General features: G+C 34.1%; 1 protein-coding gene and 1 long non-coding RNA gene across 3 annotated transcripts in view; one reads left to right on the top strand and one right to left on the bottom strand.

Annotated features, from left to right (window-relative positions):
* The window catches only part of alpha-Man-IIb (alpha-Mannosidase class II b), a 194,819-nt gene that overhangs the window by 63,423 nt on the left and 113,071 nt on the right, over positions 1-18,325 (top strand). The window lies entirely within an intron of this gene.
* LOC147909143 (uncharacterized) overlaps positions 1-18,325 on the bottom strand; it is a 46,361-nt gene that overhangs the window by 26,650 nt on the left and 1,386 nt on the right. The window contains exon 1 of one of the 2 annotated variants that reach the window (XR_015545800.1): positions 262-1,673. The exons of the other annotated variant lie outside the window; for it this stretch is intronic. This is a non-coding gene — a long non-coding RNA (uncharacterized LOC147909143). Of the gene's footprint in view, positions 1-261; positions 1,674-18,325 lie in introns of those variants that run through there. 2 annotated transcript variants of the gene reach the window in all.

Here is an 18,325-nt window from a genome sequence, read left to right as displayed (position 1 = left end):
GGATTACTGCGTAAAGAGAAAAGCGCGTAAAATCATAAGCAACTCGAAAATATTACTAATTAATTAATTTCTAAATTTGGCGTTTTTTGTGAAGCTTTTCATAGAGAAATTAATTTTAAATAATATTTCTCTCCATTGTACTGTATAAAATTAGCTAAAAGAGAAAGGCAGGAGGGACTTTACGATTATGACAAATTTTCTGTATAAAATCACTTGGAAAATGATCAGCTCTATACGTCAATCTCACATTTGTCATCTTACCCCTTTCGTACTTTCGATGCAATCCTTCCAAGACCCAATAGACAATCTCAAAGTTCGTAGAGTTCCAGAGTTCTTCAGCAAGTTCTTCAAGGACGTAGGCACTTGACTCGTTAAAACTATCGATTCGCGAGAATATGTCGATCTTACCTTCTCGATCCAATTTCCTCTCTTCCGAGCGTAATATTAACTTTACCTTAATTTAACTTGCTATCATTATTAATTCGGGAACGAGTCGACGCGTGCGCGGTCTGACTTCGGTCGAGTCAACCCAATTCCTTCGTGAATTTTGCGGCTTTGGAACCACAGTTGGGGTAGCGTCGCGCAAACAGTCGTCGGTGACGTTACTGCACTCGCATGGCGGAATAACGACCAAAATAACGTAGAAACTCGACCGCCCGTTGACGTCATTTACGTCCCCGGTTCTCTGCGCCGGATTAACGTTGCGCGCGTTCTCGACCGACATGAATGACTGCCTGTAGAAATGATACACATACAGTGTGGGTCACGGGAGCTCGTTGGGAACATCGTGTTCCCTCCATATATGAATGCGCGAGTCAACTCCGCGGGTTCTCTACTCTACTAAACCTACTGATTGCGATAGTTAGCCGCGCAGGTTATTACTCGGTAAAGAAACAGAAAACCGCGGTGATCGTGTGTTTTCCTCCCTTCGTGCCTGTCAGATTTAATTTGAAGTTTTAATTGGAGATTTTTTAAATGAAGTTTTAATTTGAAGTTTTAAATTCAAAGTTTTAATTCGAAGTTCCGCCGAGCAGGATAAATATATAATTATATTCTTGTAGTCTCTCGTCGTGAAACTTGAGCTATACACGCGGGGACCAACGGACGGTTTGTCTAGTCATTTTTCTAACGTTCCTGTTTACTCGAGAGAACTTCTTTTAGAAAATATCGCTAACCTCCCGATGCAGCAATGTTTTTGCGAATAACACCGACTTCTTTCGATTTCCATTGAAATTTCCAGCGAACTCTCCTGACAGTCGATTCTTCTCCCGTTCAAACTACAACCGAGTTTCGCGATTTTCCTAGAGCACGAACTCTCTGTACGAGCTCAGATTTCCGCTTTCACTCAAAGTTTATTCCAAGTCTTACTTGAATATACAGTAGATTGAATACTTAACAAACCTTCAACTGAATCACGAATTGCATATGAATATGAATATGGTTCTTAAATGTCTAACACGTCTAATATGATCATAATTTAATGTAAACGCGAATGTATCGTACAATCTTTATCAAAGTTATAGTTCCAAATTTCGAATCTTATTGAATAAGAATGTTCTGTGAAAAAATGATTTTGATACTTGTGACCATAATTATATATTAGTATTATATATATGATAATTATAATATGATTATTTCTGCTATAATTATGTTAATAATGTATATAGTTACATGTTTTAAAATATGACTATAAATTACAATTAAATTATATGCAACCATAAATTGCAACCAAAAAATTGTAGTCATTTTCGGTTGCAACTATGTATATATATATATATATATATATATATATATATATATATATATATATATATATATATAAGGGGATGAGTGGAATAAAGGCACAATTTTAGGAAGGCACCTTTTTCTGAAGATTACCTTTTTTATGTAATATTGATCGTAACAGAAAAATATTGTAACATGTAACTTTTTAAAGACATTAATAAATTACATAAATTCATTTGATGCTGTACTCATTTGTGTATAATAAAAAAGTAGCAAGTTATTTTAATTTTCATTAAAATCAAATTTTGTAATTAGGCCCTTATTCTGCCCATCCCCTCATATATTTATTAATAAAATTATGTGTAGTTATTATTATTAACATTATGAATAATGTTCTTATATAATTATGTAATAACATGTAATTACAGTTACAAATACCAAAAATTTTTCTTGTAAACGTTTATTAAAGATCTTATTGCAATTGCCTTGTTATCGTAATGCAAAAAGCTCGTTTTCCACGAAGACATTATCTTGACGACGAAAATAACGCGGAAGTTCGGCCGTTGACATCTCGTTTGGCATGTATGCAACGGATGCATTCGCGCGGCATGAATGGTCGACCAGCTGACTGTTTTGTTCTCTGCGGTCGTTTAGACAGATACGCGATTGCGTAACTGTCGTAACCGGCGCTTTCTGTAATGGGTTCTACGCACTTGGCACTCGTACGTACGCGAGGAGTTATTAACCCTTTCAGCTGTTAAACTTTGTAGCGTTACGCACTTTAGATACTATTAATATATGAATATTATACTTATATATATGAAAAAATATCGCACTTGTAAACAAAAACGAATAATTTTGCTCAAATATCTACACTTAGAAAAAAAGACATAATGGTATTAACTATAAAAATGATTGCTGTACAAATTTTGTATGTAAAATTAAATTGTGTATATATAATTGAATAAACTATTTTATAATTATTGCAATTATAAAGTTTATAACAATTTACTTAATTAAGTACATTAGTTTATTTAATTGTATAACTTAATTCTATGTATAAAACTTATATAATTGTTACTTTTATAATTATTATTATTATCTCTCTAAATTTTTGGGAGTGAAATTTAGAGTGATTTTCAAAAATTTAGAGTGATATGTTTTTCTTTCTTTCGAGCGTAAAAATTAAATAAGTGCAGATCTGAAAATAATTTTATTGGACCACCAAAATAACTGTATAAAATGTACTGGCTGAATAAATAATCTAAACTTTTTCCAATATTACTCATGATACTTAAGATAATCTTAAATACGTAATTATTTTGACGATCCAACAAAATTATTTTCAGATCTGTACCTAACTGAACTTTTAGATACTTCAGCAAAATATTATGCTAAAGAACGATAAAATCGTTTACATTATGACGTGTACATTACGACTGTTTCATCGAATATAAGCCAATGAAACAGAATCATTCGCAGAGAAGCTTTAAGGATGTTCTCCGAAAAAAATCCATTTTCTTTAGATTTTCTGAAACTTACAGAATAAGCTTGTTTAGTATTCTGAACATATATATATGTGCTTTAAAATTCAATACCCAGAGTGGGATTAAAACTCAAGATATTCCACTTTAAAGTTGAAGCGTTTAAAATATATATACATGTATAGAGGAAAGGCCCCTATTATGAGATACCGAGTTCATTTTGGGTAAATGCTAGAAATCTATAGGCAGAATTTAAAAAAATAGGTCATTTTGAAGGGAATTTAATAAGCTTTAAGATAACGTTACATAAAATTTAATTCAAATTCTATTTTTTTTTTGAAAATTAAAGAAATGTAAAAAGTGAGCAAATCGCAAAGTCAAAAAATTGTGCTCCTAATATGAGATACCCCGAGAAGTTGATAGTAAAACGCAAAGTATATCAGTATTGCAATTAAAAAAACTTTATTTAACGTTTCTAAAATACAAATTAACACAGCCAGCGTGCGCGAAAAATGAGCATGCGATAGATTATACCCAGAACTCGTTTTCAAATAATTGAAATTAAGTATCGCACTCGATGTTCATTCCGGTATCTTTTTTATTATTATACAATAACATTTATACTTTAACAACGATTTTCACTATAACATAGGGCATAGGTTATTTCATATTAGGAATACTCTGGATATAATCTTATATTACGATTTTCTTATAGTTTTATGATTATCAAATCTAACTTCTGTAATTAAATAATTCAACGTATCTCGTATTTTTCTATTAGTACGACTTTACTATATCATCTTACCTTTACCTTACTCTATCACTACATGAAGAATTTATTGCCAAATATTTATTTATTAAATAATAAACAAAGTTTAAATGCTCATATCAATGAAACTTAAAGACATTCAAATTCTAAAATCTTGTTTAACAATGACTACAGGTATGATCTAATAATGAATTTTCTACTAAATAGTTTTCAATCTAAGAGCAATAAATTCATGGTGGAATCAATAGATAGCGTTTATCAGAAATGCTGCTATTTCATATTAGGCGCCTACCTCATAATAGGGGGCTTTTCTCTACATATATACTATACACTTACTGACAAAAGTTAAGAAACAAAGTAATTACTCTATATTATTTATTTTTTAAGATACATAGGTTGAAACTAAAAATCATGTATTGAGATTACAGTTTCATACACCAATAAACAAGTTTTTTCTCAAATATACTTATATGAAGATCACAATTAAATTAAATTGATGAAACAAAATAAAAATTGTGTGACAAAGGTTAAGAAACATACATTAAATATCAATTTTTAACATAAACAGTAATGCGTAAATGTCTGTAATTTTTGTAATAATCTTAGGTTATTAGTAAGATGTTGAAAAATCTTTGGATTTGACTGCCTACGTGGCATTGATTCGAATACAAAATTCGGCCGGTATTTCTGATCACATTTTTGTGATTGTTTCCATTAATTCTGCTTTATTAATAAAAGAATGACTTCGCAATTGAGATCCAATGTAATCCCATAAATGTTCAATTGGATTTAAGTCCGGCAATTGACTTGGCCACTTAATTATATTAACGTTTTGTTCCGTAAGAAATATCTTAATTAATTTAGAAGAATATTTAGGTCATAAATGTTTCATTATCATATTGAAATGACCAATCTGATGGCATTTTCTCGTTGCCAAATGGCAGCATATGATTTTGTAAGATGTCACGATACACAAATCCATTGTTTCCTTTATTTGTATTATATTGGACCAGGATCGCTATACGAGAAATAATTCCACACCATCACATTACCGCCATCAAATTTTACGATCGATTTTAGATATTTAACATTAAACCGTCTGGTAGGGCGTCGCATGTTATTTCTGTAATCATTTCCAAATAAGTTAAATTTACTCTCATCACTCTATAAAATATTTGACCACTCAGTAGCAGTCCAATTAATGTGCTCTTTGGCAAATTCCAAACGAACTCTCCTATTTTTTTTTTTTTTTTAGAAATAAGTAATTTCTTGCATTCTACATGAAAAAAGATTATTCTCATCTAAACGGCGGCTAACTGTCCTATTACTAATGCTGTGCAAACCCAAATGATTTTTAATTTCGGAATCAGTGTAAAATGGATTTATATTCGGGAAAAAACTTATTGTTTATTGATGTATAAATTGTTTTCTCATTATATAATATTTAGTTTCAACCTATATCTTAGAAAATAAATAATATAGAGTAATTCTCAAACAATTAATTTTTTTTTAACTTTTGTCGGTGAGTGTATATATAATATATACATACATATACATATAGGGTGTTTGGAAAATAATGATAAATCTTTTGCATAGGAGCAGAATAGATTCTCAGAAAACTGAGAAGAAAAGTCCTCTATCATTTTGCAATTTTCGCAATAGTTAACAAGATATTAATTGCTAAAAATTATTGAAAATTGGTCTTTAATAATTTTTTACTCAAATATCAATTTTACAGAAAAACTGCAAGAAACGAAAATTGTTTATTTTCTTCTCATAGAACTCTACGAATTTTTTATTAATTTTTTAGCACTGCATTTTCTCATTTTTACCAACAAATTACCAAAAAATTCTGAAAAAATTCTTAGAGCTTTATGAGAAGAAAATAAACAATTGTCGTTTCTTGCAGTTTTTTAATAAAAAAACATATATATATATATATATATATAAAAACTTTAACACTTATGGAATATCTTATATAAAAGTGAAATAAATTTTCATAATGTGTTCATTAGATTGAGCACAACTGCAGTCGCAGAACGTCCTTAAGACACAATAATAAATGGTAGTATCATTTAGAAACGCTTACAGCAGTTAAAAATATATTTGCGGTGATTCTTCGCGCTTTGTGATACCTTATTGCGAAGTATTCTTATACACAGAAGTTGTCTATCTTTCATATTATTAAAAAGAAGGTAGAAAAAATATTATTCTTCTTTGTAATATGTATTATTATATCCTTATTTTATTTCTAATACTACGTTGTTAGAAATGTTTGGAAATTAGGACTATATATTTTCAAGAATAATTAACTGTAAATAAAATTCATTCGATTTACAATTAAATTTTTTTACATGATGAAATACACGAAGAATAAGATGTTGCAGTCTATATTTTTTTACTACACGCTATCGATACTCATATACGTGAAATATCATAATGTTACATAAGAATTTTTATTTGATTATGTACCGAGTTACGTACATATACAGAAAGGTATAACTCCGGCTGTTTCATCTTTTTCTATTAAAAAAAAAAAGTTTCTTTATATTTCTCACTAAAATAATTTATTCGAAGAAGAAGTCTCATATACAAGTATTTATATAAATCTGTCGCATCTCTCAATTTAAAATGAAAGAGATGAGAAAATTCAACAGCGATTTTAAATTTCATTATATATATATTTGATTTATTTACGTATCATATTTTCACGTTGCATTCCGTTCGGGACGAAACGGGACTTATTTTGAGCTTGATCTCGTGGTTCTTTCGCCGCTAGCTGATTTCAGCTTCGACCCGATGCTGAAATATATGCACGCACGTAAATCGCAGTGTCTCTCTCTTTCTCTCTCTCTCTTTCTCTCCGGGTCGAGATTGTCCCTCGTGCGTCATTGCGCCGCGATGATCGTTGCGCTGCGGGAGAAAGAAAGATAGGGCGAGAATGCGTGTGCATGCGAGCCAATCGCAGTCTGGGTCCATGGACCACTTAGTGTTAGTTGGCCAGATTCGTAGGTAGGTTGTCTGGCCGATGGCCTTTCGACCCGAGTGCAGTTTTCTCGCGAACCTCCTTCTATAGCGGCATGCCTTGCGACCCAATACAGGCCGTGCGCGACGAGCAGTGAGAGTGCAAGCGTAGCTTATTATAATAATCTCACTGGTAATCTATTATCCCTGAATATTATAATCTGCCGGCAAAAATCTTACGGCGAGTGAATTAAATTACTGTGAGTAGCGCTACATTATTTGGTCCATAAAATGAACTTCAAAATTCACTTCTAGGATCTAGATTTATACTCCTATGCTTTTTTTCCGTGCTTTGTTTTCTTTAATTGTTGGCTTGTCTGTCTAAGTTGTTATGTTAAAAGTTCGAAAAAATATAACATCATCATCCAGTTTCTAAGAACTTACTTACTCTCTAAATTTTCACTCTTTGAGTAAGATTTACTTCAAAAAATTTAAAAAGTAATTTAACATTATAAAATCTAATTGTAAGTCTTATAGAAGCATCAGGTAAATTCCAAAAGTTGAATTCGATAAGTTGTTCTTTTATTATGCTTAATCCTGAAATATTTAGTTCCACACTCACACTATGATATATCCAACTTTAACTGGTTATAACATTCGTAAAAATGAAAGTATTGTATTCCAACTTTTTTTCAATTGAAACGCCAGACTTTAAACAATATAATGGCAATAAGCAAATGTATGTATCTTCCTTGATAAAAAGGAAAAGGCTACAATATTGAAAAATTTTGTTAATTTGTATTTGTTAGAAAATTTAAAGTAAAAGGTTTCTTATTTGTTCTGAAAATATTCAGTTTAAAGAAAAAAATTATGCCAGAGTTGACCAAGTAACTAAAAACGTATATAAATTTGAATATGGCATGCTCATTGTTAGTATATTCTTTCGATCGTTATTATTTAAAGATTATTCTTTGAGTCAAACGAAAAGAGTATCTTTACGTTCAAATATACTCTAGGTAGGTTAATCAAATTTCAAAATTATAGAAGTATATCCCACAACAATTGGAAAAGAACTGAATATTCCATACCGAAAAATCGTTTAAGGATTAAATTAATCCTGCAAGTTTACGTTTGTTACGACTACATATTGGATTTTGATATAATTCTATACAGTGCGCCATGACATAGGCACTAGGTGTTACGTAGGCTGTCATACAAAATTCGCATATTCGTCTGAGAAGGGTTGAAATCGCAGCGCGGCTGCATCTCAACTGTCTAGCGCCTGTCTCATGTTTTTACCTTCCTCCTTGCGTGATTTTCGGTAGCGACGTTTTCAGATGGACGACGCGGCACGACGTGCTTACCGAACACGAGTGCGACGAAAGTTATCGGCACTTGGACGTGTTTTGAAGCGCGAAAAGCGGTTACGAGTCCACATAAAGAACGCGCGGTTGGAGTGCTTTTCTCCAGCGGCGGCGATGCACTTTGCTCTGCGCTTTACGGGATGCATTACCGTTCGACTCGTCACTGTGATCTGTTCGACGTTTCTTTTTACGATTGTCATAATAGTTTCAACCCTTCCCGTCTCACAATCGTCCATTTGGTCCCTTTTTTTATTCATGCCGACTTCCTTTACGACATCGGTGCATCCGATCGACAGTCGAGTCTTTTCTTCGGATCGTACGATCCAAATCGCTCGCACATTCGCGATATGCGATCTTTATCATTTCGCAATAAAATTGTATGTATGCTATTTTATTATTATTTTATTACATGTTATTTCTTTGCATCTCGCTATCAATATTTTATTTTTATCTTTAACATTTTATATATATTTTTTATGGCTATAATGATAATAATATAATTATAGAATATTTCAAATAATTAATTCTATGTAGTACATTATTTTTTTTTTACAAATTTATGTTTGTTCTCATAAGTTATTATTATTATTATATTCTAACCGAGGAGTAAACCGCTGACAAAATTGTGTACACCAATGCCTATTAATGTGCAAGTAATGTCCAATTTTTATGTCCACTAATGCCTTAATAATGCCCATTAATGCCCTAGTAATGCTTAGTAATGTTTAATAATGCCCAAATCTGTATACCGCAATATCTTCGGCGGTTTATCCCTCGATAATAACGTTATTATTAACGTTATATAGTTCGATATATATATTTTTGCCTCGGATTTGATAATTAGCTACGATACGCCGCTCTTATCAAGCTTATGTTTAAATGCAATATTAATTCAATTTGAAATTGCCATTATATTTCTTTCGTCCAGTGAGTGCTTTGTTATTAAGTACATTTTATTATTTTTTTCACGTTTCACATTTTTTCACTTGCTATTTGAAACTGTCCAGTAATTTTTAGTGGCATTTTCCAGAATCAAATGTACAGTAGCAGTTAATTCGGTGAAAGATAATTTTTTATCAGCTGCATGCCTCGATACGCAACGGAACGCGCGCTGGTCGCGCGCGCCTGCATTCGTAACAGAGACAAAACGCGCAGTTTTAACGCCAATGGGCGATCAGGGACGCCATTTGTCGCCGCGTGCAAGAATGGTTCGGGCAGCTGCTGAAAAACGACGGTAATCTCGCCAAAAAATATACATTCATTCCGCGCGCATTATCCGTACCGTCCGGCCCCGTTACTCGCCGTCTCATTCCCCGCGTCTCTTTCTTCTTCCTACCCCCTCGCCCTACTCTCACCCCTTCCTCTTTTTTTGCCCCCCCGGCGCACTAAATCCGCCGAACAAAAACGTGAATTTCAACATTGGACCGCATGCGCAGGACTGAAGCATCGCCTGTATTTTTTTAGACCTTCATTTCCCTTGGACTTAACTGTAGTTTCACATGACAGGTGAATTACAAGGGATTTGCTGTGTGCTCGAATTGAATGCAAGAAACTCTAACATTGACGAATGAAATTAGTTTTTGTCGTTTCTAAATTTTCTCAATTTTTCAGAGTGAAATCTCACTCAAAACGAGAGAAAATTTTCCAATCGATAGTAAAAATAGCCACTCGGAAATAGATTGACGTTTCACTTTTCACGAAAGTGAATGTTTAATTTCAATTATAGTGAATGTTATCGTCACACAATGATATCCTAGTGAATGTTTCATTCGTTTGGGGTGAAACATCAGTCTAGACTTTAATATGAGATGAATCCTAACTTAAGAAAAAAATATTACATTTAAACTCAATGTACGTAGATTTTTGTTAGCATTTTACTTATCTTTGGAAAAAGCGTTATCGACATTTCTACATTGACTCAACAACGTCACACGACAATGAAATGACGATCAATGTGACTTGCTTATTGAACTTTTTCCTTGGCGCACACACCAACTTTTCAACTGTTACATTGATATAGCGAACATATCAAATTTACTCTTTAATTACGAGTGAAAATATTTACATCACAATGGAGTAGAAGAATTCACTTCATATGAGTGAAAAATTACACCAACCAGAGCAATTCGATAATCCATTTTTCAAATGAAATTCCAAGAATTTTAGATTAAGTCTAGATATTTATAGTCGATTCTTATTTTACCCTTACAGTACAAGGTCATTAGTGCGATTCCTGTTCGTTCAAGTTTCTTTAAGTCTTTCGGTAATTATAAATTACACTATACTTAATTATTTTCCAAAATGAAGATTCAATATTTATTCCAGAAAGTTGAAGATATGATGAATTTTTAGAGATTTGTTTGAATCATTCTGAATAGAAAAAAAACAGATGGGTTTAGTGATATTTGGACGAATGAGGCATCAAATTGTATCTTGTATTGTAAGGGTTAAGTTTGTCTTATATAAATATCTTAAGATTATACTTAAGATAGTTTTATATGTATATAAGAACTGTGATTACGAATACCAGCCTTAATCTTATATAGCAACAAGAATGGTTTTGCGAAGTATCAAAAAATTTAGATAGATCTGAAAATAATTTTGCTGGACTATCGAAATAACTATATAGGACGTTGCTTGAACGTTTCTAAATAATACCAACAATTTTTGCATTGGTCATCATGCTTGAGTTTCCTACATAATTATTTTAATAGTCGACACAATTATCTTCAAATCTACCTCAATTTTTTTATACTTGCGCAAAATTCTTTCCGTAAAATACTTGAAAATTGATAATATTAATATTCCTGCTAGTATTCGATAAGTTTCAGAATAATTTATATCAGTTTATTTTGTTGAAACGTCTGAATAGTTTACGTTCCACCGTCGTCGATATTCAATGTTGATATCGGGTAAACGATTATTCGTGAAACAAGCTTTGCGTACATCGAGAGAGTCGGATAAACAGCATCGCTCTCCAGTTATTCCGCATGCGATGAAAGGAATTAACGAAGAATTGATAAAATGCCGATTCAATGAGCCCATAGTAAATTATTATCGGAATCGACGACCATTGTTCCCGATCGTCGTATACCTCATATCGAGCGATCGATGGAAAGCAAAAATTTACATGTGCATTATAGCTTTATTTCGATTCTTTATTTATACCCGATCCTTTATTCGTATCACGGGCGGGAAAGTGCTACGATGACAAAGCGGAGAGAAAGAAAGGGAGCGAGAGAGAGAGAGAGAGAGAGAGAGAGAGAGAGAGAGAGAGAGAACCATGAGAGAAATGGAGAAAAAAAGGTTGGAAAAGGGAAGAAATAAATAAACTCTCACTGAGCGGCTTTATGTATATACCAGTGCCTGGAAAGGCAACAAAAACTGCTGCGCGTCCAAGCGTTGCTGCAGGTGTGCACGACGTAGGTAATCGAAACGTTAATGGACGCCAGGAAAAACTGAGACTGGAAAAAAGCCGATATCTCATAGGTGAGAATATTATTGTGCGGGGGATGGGCGCGATATAACGCGCTCGATTGTCGATACCGCCGATACCTGCATTTCAATCGACGAGCCTCGTTTCCCTCGAACATGACGTCTCCGTATCTCGATTCTGTTGCCGCGTCACGCGCTCGGCTTCCATTATGCTCGCTACGTAAAAGCATTAAACATCGTTCCGATAGACGTTCGGAGAACAAACTAAGAAAAATGGTTATAGCCACATCGCTCGATAATTAACGAAGTTGTTCGATATTTAATACTAATAAGTTTTGCCGAGTTGATTGTTCCTAGATAAAAGCCCGTACTTGAGTTAATTTCGGCCGAACTTCATCTTAACAGGAGTTTAGTTTAGTTTAAGGCTTAACTGTCAAAGTATATAATGCTGGAAATTAAGAACTTGTGAGAGAAGCGATGGTCCCTGTACAAAAGTTTTCGTGAAGAGAGAAAGAGAGAGAGAGAGAGAGAGAGAGAGAGAGAGCTCCAAATTTGACGCAGAATCTGCATGACCAGAAAGTGAATGTGGGACGTTCTATCTATACATCAGCATCCTGTATCGCGTATTTATATCTATATCGTGTGTTTCAACTGCCAACTTATCGTTTTGCCACAATGAACAAAAAAGATCATCGCGATTCGAAACTGGGTTTGGTGTTCCAATTTCTTTTACAAATACAATAAAAATTTAGACAATCGGGCTGAATCGATCTTCTCCTGAACACGAGAAAATAATCGAATTTTACTTTTCCTCGGGCACACTTGGCAATCATACCACGAGAAACGAGACCATAGCGTGCTCTATATCTAAAATCAACAATGAAATGAAACAAAAATACTAATGCCTCTCGAAAGAGAGAGAGAGAGAATTCGAATAGTTCGATTGAATATATCGAGTATTCCAGAAAATCTATACAGCGATCGTAACACTATTGAATTTAGAAATAAATTTTTTCCTGCCATCGCGTCGTGTAATCTAAATTCAATTACGGAATTATATTCAGCATGGATAATGAATTAAAATAACACGATGAATTAAATTTCAGTTTAATTTCGGTTTATCTTTCAGTTAGCTTCAAGCGCACTTTGCTTTATCAGAAGTCTAATTTGCGATGTAGTTGGCAAAATATTTAAATATTGAAGATTTACAAGAGTTACGAAAAATGCAAAATCGAAAAGCTACATAGCTTTAATATATTAGCATTGCGTGCATTCTAGAATCGAGTGCAATTTACGCGCACTTTTATCGTGATATAAATCGGCCTTTGTTGATCGCGATGATGACGAAGAGCGACGCGGAGACGTAGAAATGTTAAGAACGTCTCTCAAGTCGGACGGACAGGCCGTAATCACTGTGTAACGAAGATAACAAGGACTTCCTGCATACTTACGAATTGTATCGCCGCCCGTATTTTCCCTCTCTCTTCCTCTCTTCCTTCCACCTTCGCACCATAGGGCGTCTAGAAAGCTCGACTGATAATATCGACTGATTAGCGTAACGACGGCGTCTGTCATTCTATCAAAGTGAAGGGAGCATCGTAGTGCTCGCTTGTGCTTTATTCTTTATCGCCGTTGGCTGCCATAGTTACCGTTAGACTAATTTAAATAATCGATTTTTTTTTTATATATATAGTAGACAATGGAAATTTAACGATGTGTTTGAAGACAAAAATTTACATACAAATTATCGAAGAGAGAAAATTACGTTCATCTATAATAGAAATTTAATATATCACTTTTATTAAAGACATTAGCACGTGCTTTCGAGTTTTTACGATGAAGACTGCTCAATTTAATGATTTATTAACAATTATTATAAACGTGATCTGATAATGCAATGAGAAATGTTTGCAGATTACATTATCTGTATGTACTAAGGCGATAATGTGAAATCCACGCGAGCTCACATCAAAACGTAGCGTACGTTTTTTTTTTTATTACCACGACGGAGGGCAAATTTCTGTTGGGCGTAACGCCGCGACTTTAAGCTAAAGTAACAGCGCCAACTCGCTGCGCATCTACTAATCCGATTATATCGGCCGTTTTAAAGTTTTCTGTCGGGGATTCTCGAGAGCTCGACTGCCGAGAGAATGGCTGCTTTCCACGGTTACCCTCGTGTTTTTCTCATGAACATAGTTCTGCTTCTGCCGTACACCGAAATTATGCAGTAGCCTCCGCGCCTGCAGGATCCTTCCAGGAGGTTCTCTCCCTCCGGGAGTTTTCGTTTTCTCCATATAAGTATATACGTGTACACCCTGTACACGTATATATATCGCAGATTAGTTCACGCGCGAATGTTACGTAACGTTTTCTCTCGCTTCTCTCTTTTTCTCCCTTTCTCTCTCGTATCTTTAAAAATCCCTCCGACTTTTCTATCATCCGAGAGCAGCCGTCTTCCAGCTCTTATCTCCGTCCATTAACGGTGCTCGTCATCGCGTTTCTTCCGCGTTTTGCGCATTTTGCGCATTTTGCGCATTTTGCGCGTCCACGGCGACGCGTACTATCTTTTCAGATTTCGCTTTCTTGCCCTATGCCTTGCTCCTCGTTTTCTCTCCCCATTCTTGAAATTCGCAAGTCGCCACGATAGTAAACCAGCGCACACCACTTTTCGAGAGTGGTCTATTTCCGAACTTGGAAGTGTCTCGCTCTACGAGCACCGAATCGTGGCCGCACGAGAGAGTAACTCCGCGAACAAGTTTGATAGGTGGTTCCTCTACACGGTATCGGGATTATCCGAAGAGCCGCGTGTGCAGGTTCGTGCTTACAGCGATCGCGGAAATCGAGCGTTAATTTTGTTCGCAAACTACTTCACCTAGCGATTTCAAGTGAAAACTTCATCACAACGGCCCTTACATGGACTGTTATTAGCATATCTGTTATTATCACACAGTTTCATTATAGTTTTTACTAAATATTGTTTAAAATTGATTAATTGTGCAACTATTGTTTAATTACGATTGAAAAAGAAACAAAATAAAGTTTTATTGTACAAGATACATATTGTAGAAAAATATACTTATATGTAAGAAAAAAACAGTTTTGCTGAAGCATCTAAAAATTTTGATAAATACAAAAATCTGAAAATTTTATTAAACCATCAAAATAATTATAGGGAACGCTCAAGTTGATTGTTAGAATGCTAAAACTTTTCTGCATCATGCTTGGTTATTTTGATGGCCCAACAAAATTATTTTCAGATCTGTAAATAAATTTTTAGATACTTTAGCAAAACCGTTTCTTTCTTCATCTGCCATTTCTTATTGTATTCTGTACAGTAAAAATTTTATTTCATTTTTTTTCAATCGTAATTAATCAACTATATACCTTGAAAGAACAATTTTGTTGAAATAAAAATTTGGATAGATACCAGATCTGAAAGTAATTTTGCTAGATTAAAACAATTATGCAGGATAATTTGCTAGAATATCAAAATTTTTTGCTGCATTGTTTCCCTGTAAAAAATAAAATGTTAATTTTAACTTATAGTCGTATAGTCGTTAAAATTACCATTTTACAGTGTTGTTACAATTATTTTGATGGTTTACTAAAATTATTTTCAGATCTACACCAAATTTTGAGATACTCCGCAAAGTTCTTTCTGTGTACAATTTTGATCATCAAACGACGTGTTGAACAATGTGATTTTTTAATAATTCTCTTATCTTATTATTCCTTAAATATCCCTCAAGGAAATTACGTTTATTCGCGCATTCGTTAATGAAGTTGGCCCGGCAAGAGCGATTTTTCGTTTCGCCGAAGATGAAAGACAGACGATGGACAGGAACGAGGGATTTTCGCGTCAGACGCCGGATATTAGACCCCCGTCGTAAGCGGCGCGACGCCCTGAAAGGCAGGCCGTGGGTGAGCGCCGAAAAAAATACTCCGACGCAAATAGCGTTGAAACTTCAAACGAATTATACTCGGCCGCCCCCTCGCTCTCTGTCAGCGCGCGACTGAAAACCGAATCAGACTCCCCCTCTCGATATCGCACGGTACGTTGCTCTGAACTTTGAAGGGCGGAAGAGCGAGGACTGAGAAACGGGTTGACTAGGGTTTGAAAGATCCATATCCGTTTCCACGAGTAGTTTCATATAAAGGACGATAAATTTACTGTGTTTCGAAACATTAAATATGTCGAATATGAATTTGTAATTCTCGCCAGATTAAATATTCATTTATGCATAGATATTTTCATTTATAAAATTATTCGATAATTCTCTCACATTTTACATTAGTAAAGATAATACGGTGGAATACGTCGATTATTCAAACAGTCATTCCATGTAATCAATATCTAAATATATATATAGAAATTCTTGGAAATGAAATTCTTGAAGCGTTTGAAAGAATTCGCCGTAACTTTGTTAGAAGACGATAAGAGAGAAGTTCGATAACACGCGAACGAACTGAATGAGACTTCATACTTCAATACGCGAAATCGATCAGGCTCGATTGAGCCTGATCGTTTTTACTCGAACAAGGCTCGCCGTCTATCTCTTTGCGAGATAACAGGTGATCCGGAACGCTGAATTTGCCATCAATTAAAGGGACGACATATCTTCCATTCGTTACTGTCGAACGTGCTCTCGAACAAGTATTACCATCGTGAGAACTTGACCTTTCTCGCGAGGTGCATAATTCATCTCGAAATTGTGCCACTATGTCGCATTGATTGTACGCGCATTTATGTCGAAATCATGATGAGAATTGAATAATTTTCATTGGATGTATTATCATAATTTATGTATACATATATTGAAGTATTCGTTATGACATTAATTGAACGTGCATTGTTTGAAATGAAAAAGGACTTGAAGATAATTGAAAATGGAATTACGAGATCTTAAATGGAGCATCTAAAAATGCTGCAATAAATTTAAAGCCTGTTTTATATTAACGAAAACATTATCGAGGAGATCTTCATTTATCGCAAGTTCTCAGTTAGACGCATTTTATAGATTGTTAAAATCTTAAATTAAATTTACGTTAGGATGAAATTCACGATTAAATGGAAGTGTTATTTTATTGTCTATCTATGTTCAATTCAATTTTTTAATTTAAACTTTTCAATTGAATTCATTTCTTCAATTTAAACTTTACTTTCAATTCTGTGTCAAATTATTTTTTATTATCATCCCTTTTAAAACGGCTGTTAGCTTTTTGTCATATTATTTCCTTTGGCTATGTTTGTTATATATTACTTTAAAGAACTCTCAATTATCTTATGGAATTATAATTTAATCCTTACAACTTAAGGATTGCCTTAAGGATATCTTATATTCAGATATAAATTCTTGGATTATTTCCCACTATTTTAAGAACGATTTGTTTTCGCAATAATTCGCAGTGATAGCGCGATCGGAAGATACTGAAGACAGTACCGATACAAATTAAGTAATAACACTTTGAAACGACAGATTCAATGTAATTCCGCGCATAAACATCTCTCAGCCATCCAATTACTCGGAAATACAATTTCCGCAGCGAAGGCAACGACGTCCTCTTCTTCTTACTCCATCGTATTACTTTCCGCACATTTCGAACCTTTGAACCGTGCAGCTAAATTTATTAATACGATCGAATGTAAATGATTCTACGTTTTCAGAACAATAATAAGTGTGTCCTAATATCGCAACAAATTGTCAATATTTATTTTCCATTATTCAAATCACTTTCACGTAATTATTTAATTAATCCTGCTAATAATACTGTATAATAAAAATCGAAAAGATAGAGACTTTAACAACTTTAATATTTCTTAGGAAAACATATTTATTCAAGTAATTTCTTCGACAAAATTTAATTGTTGTATATAATGATTGCAATATCGAATACTCATTTCATTAATCGTTTCAATACCTATTTAATTAATCGTAAAATTCCTTTGCGATGTATCAATACTTTTTCAAAAAATTCTTCCGAAATGTACGTGATGTTTTTTTTTTTTTGCTTTACTCCAATGACGATTTTTGATCGAGAAAATAACAAGATTTCGAAATTTCGTTGGTAAATGTTTTGATAAATGTGTTTTCGTTTTGGTTTTCGTTCGTTTCTTCGACTAGTAAGGGCACCGGGGCAGAGGGATGTGTTCGATGAACAACTGGAGCCGGGAATCTTCGCTTCTCCGTGTACGCAGGCGACACTCGTGTTGGCCTTTCAATCAACGTAATTGCCGTTCGATCAAGTTCGAACCTGTGCCAATCCTGTCCAACGACAATGCCCTCTGCGCGCTCGTGTTCCACGAGATTGAAAAGTTCCTGAGCTTATGCGCTGTAACATCGAGCTCGATCATGGAGTATTCGCACAGAGAGGACAGACATTCGATGTTTGCAGCTTAAAATTAATTGAACTGGCCTTTTCTCTTCGGGGAGAAAAATTATCCTTCTTTCGGTAAATACCTTGTCATCACAAGTAAATACATTGTCATAAAATATCCCTGTCATTAATAGACTGACAAATTTCATTAAAAATATAATTCGGCTGTATTATCGTTAAAGATGTATCAGATACACGTAGTTTCTGCA

This window comes from Acromyrmex echinatior, chromosome 7 (genome assembly GCF_024713525.1).
Source record: "Acromyrmex echinatior isolate Ae372 chromosome 7, ASM2471352v2, whole genome shotgun sequence".
NCBI classification, from domain to species: Eukaryota; Metazoa; Arthropoda; class Insecta; order Hymenoptera; family Formicidae; genus Acromyrmex; species Acromyrmex echinatior.
Note: the sequence above shows the minus strand (reverse complement) of the source record. Positions and strands in the feature narration are given on the sequence as shown.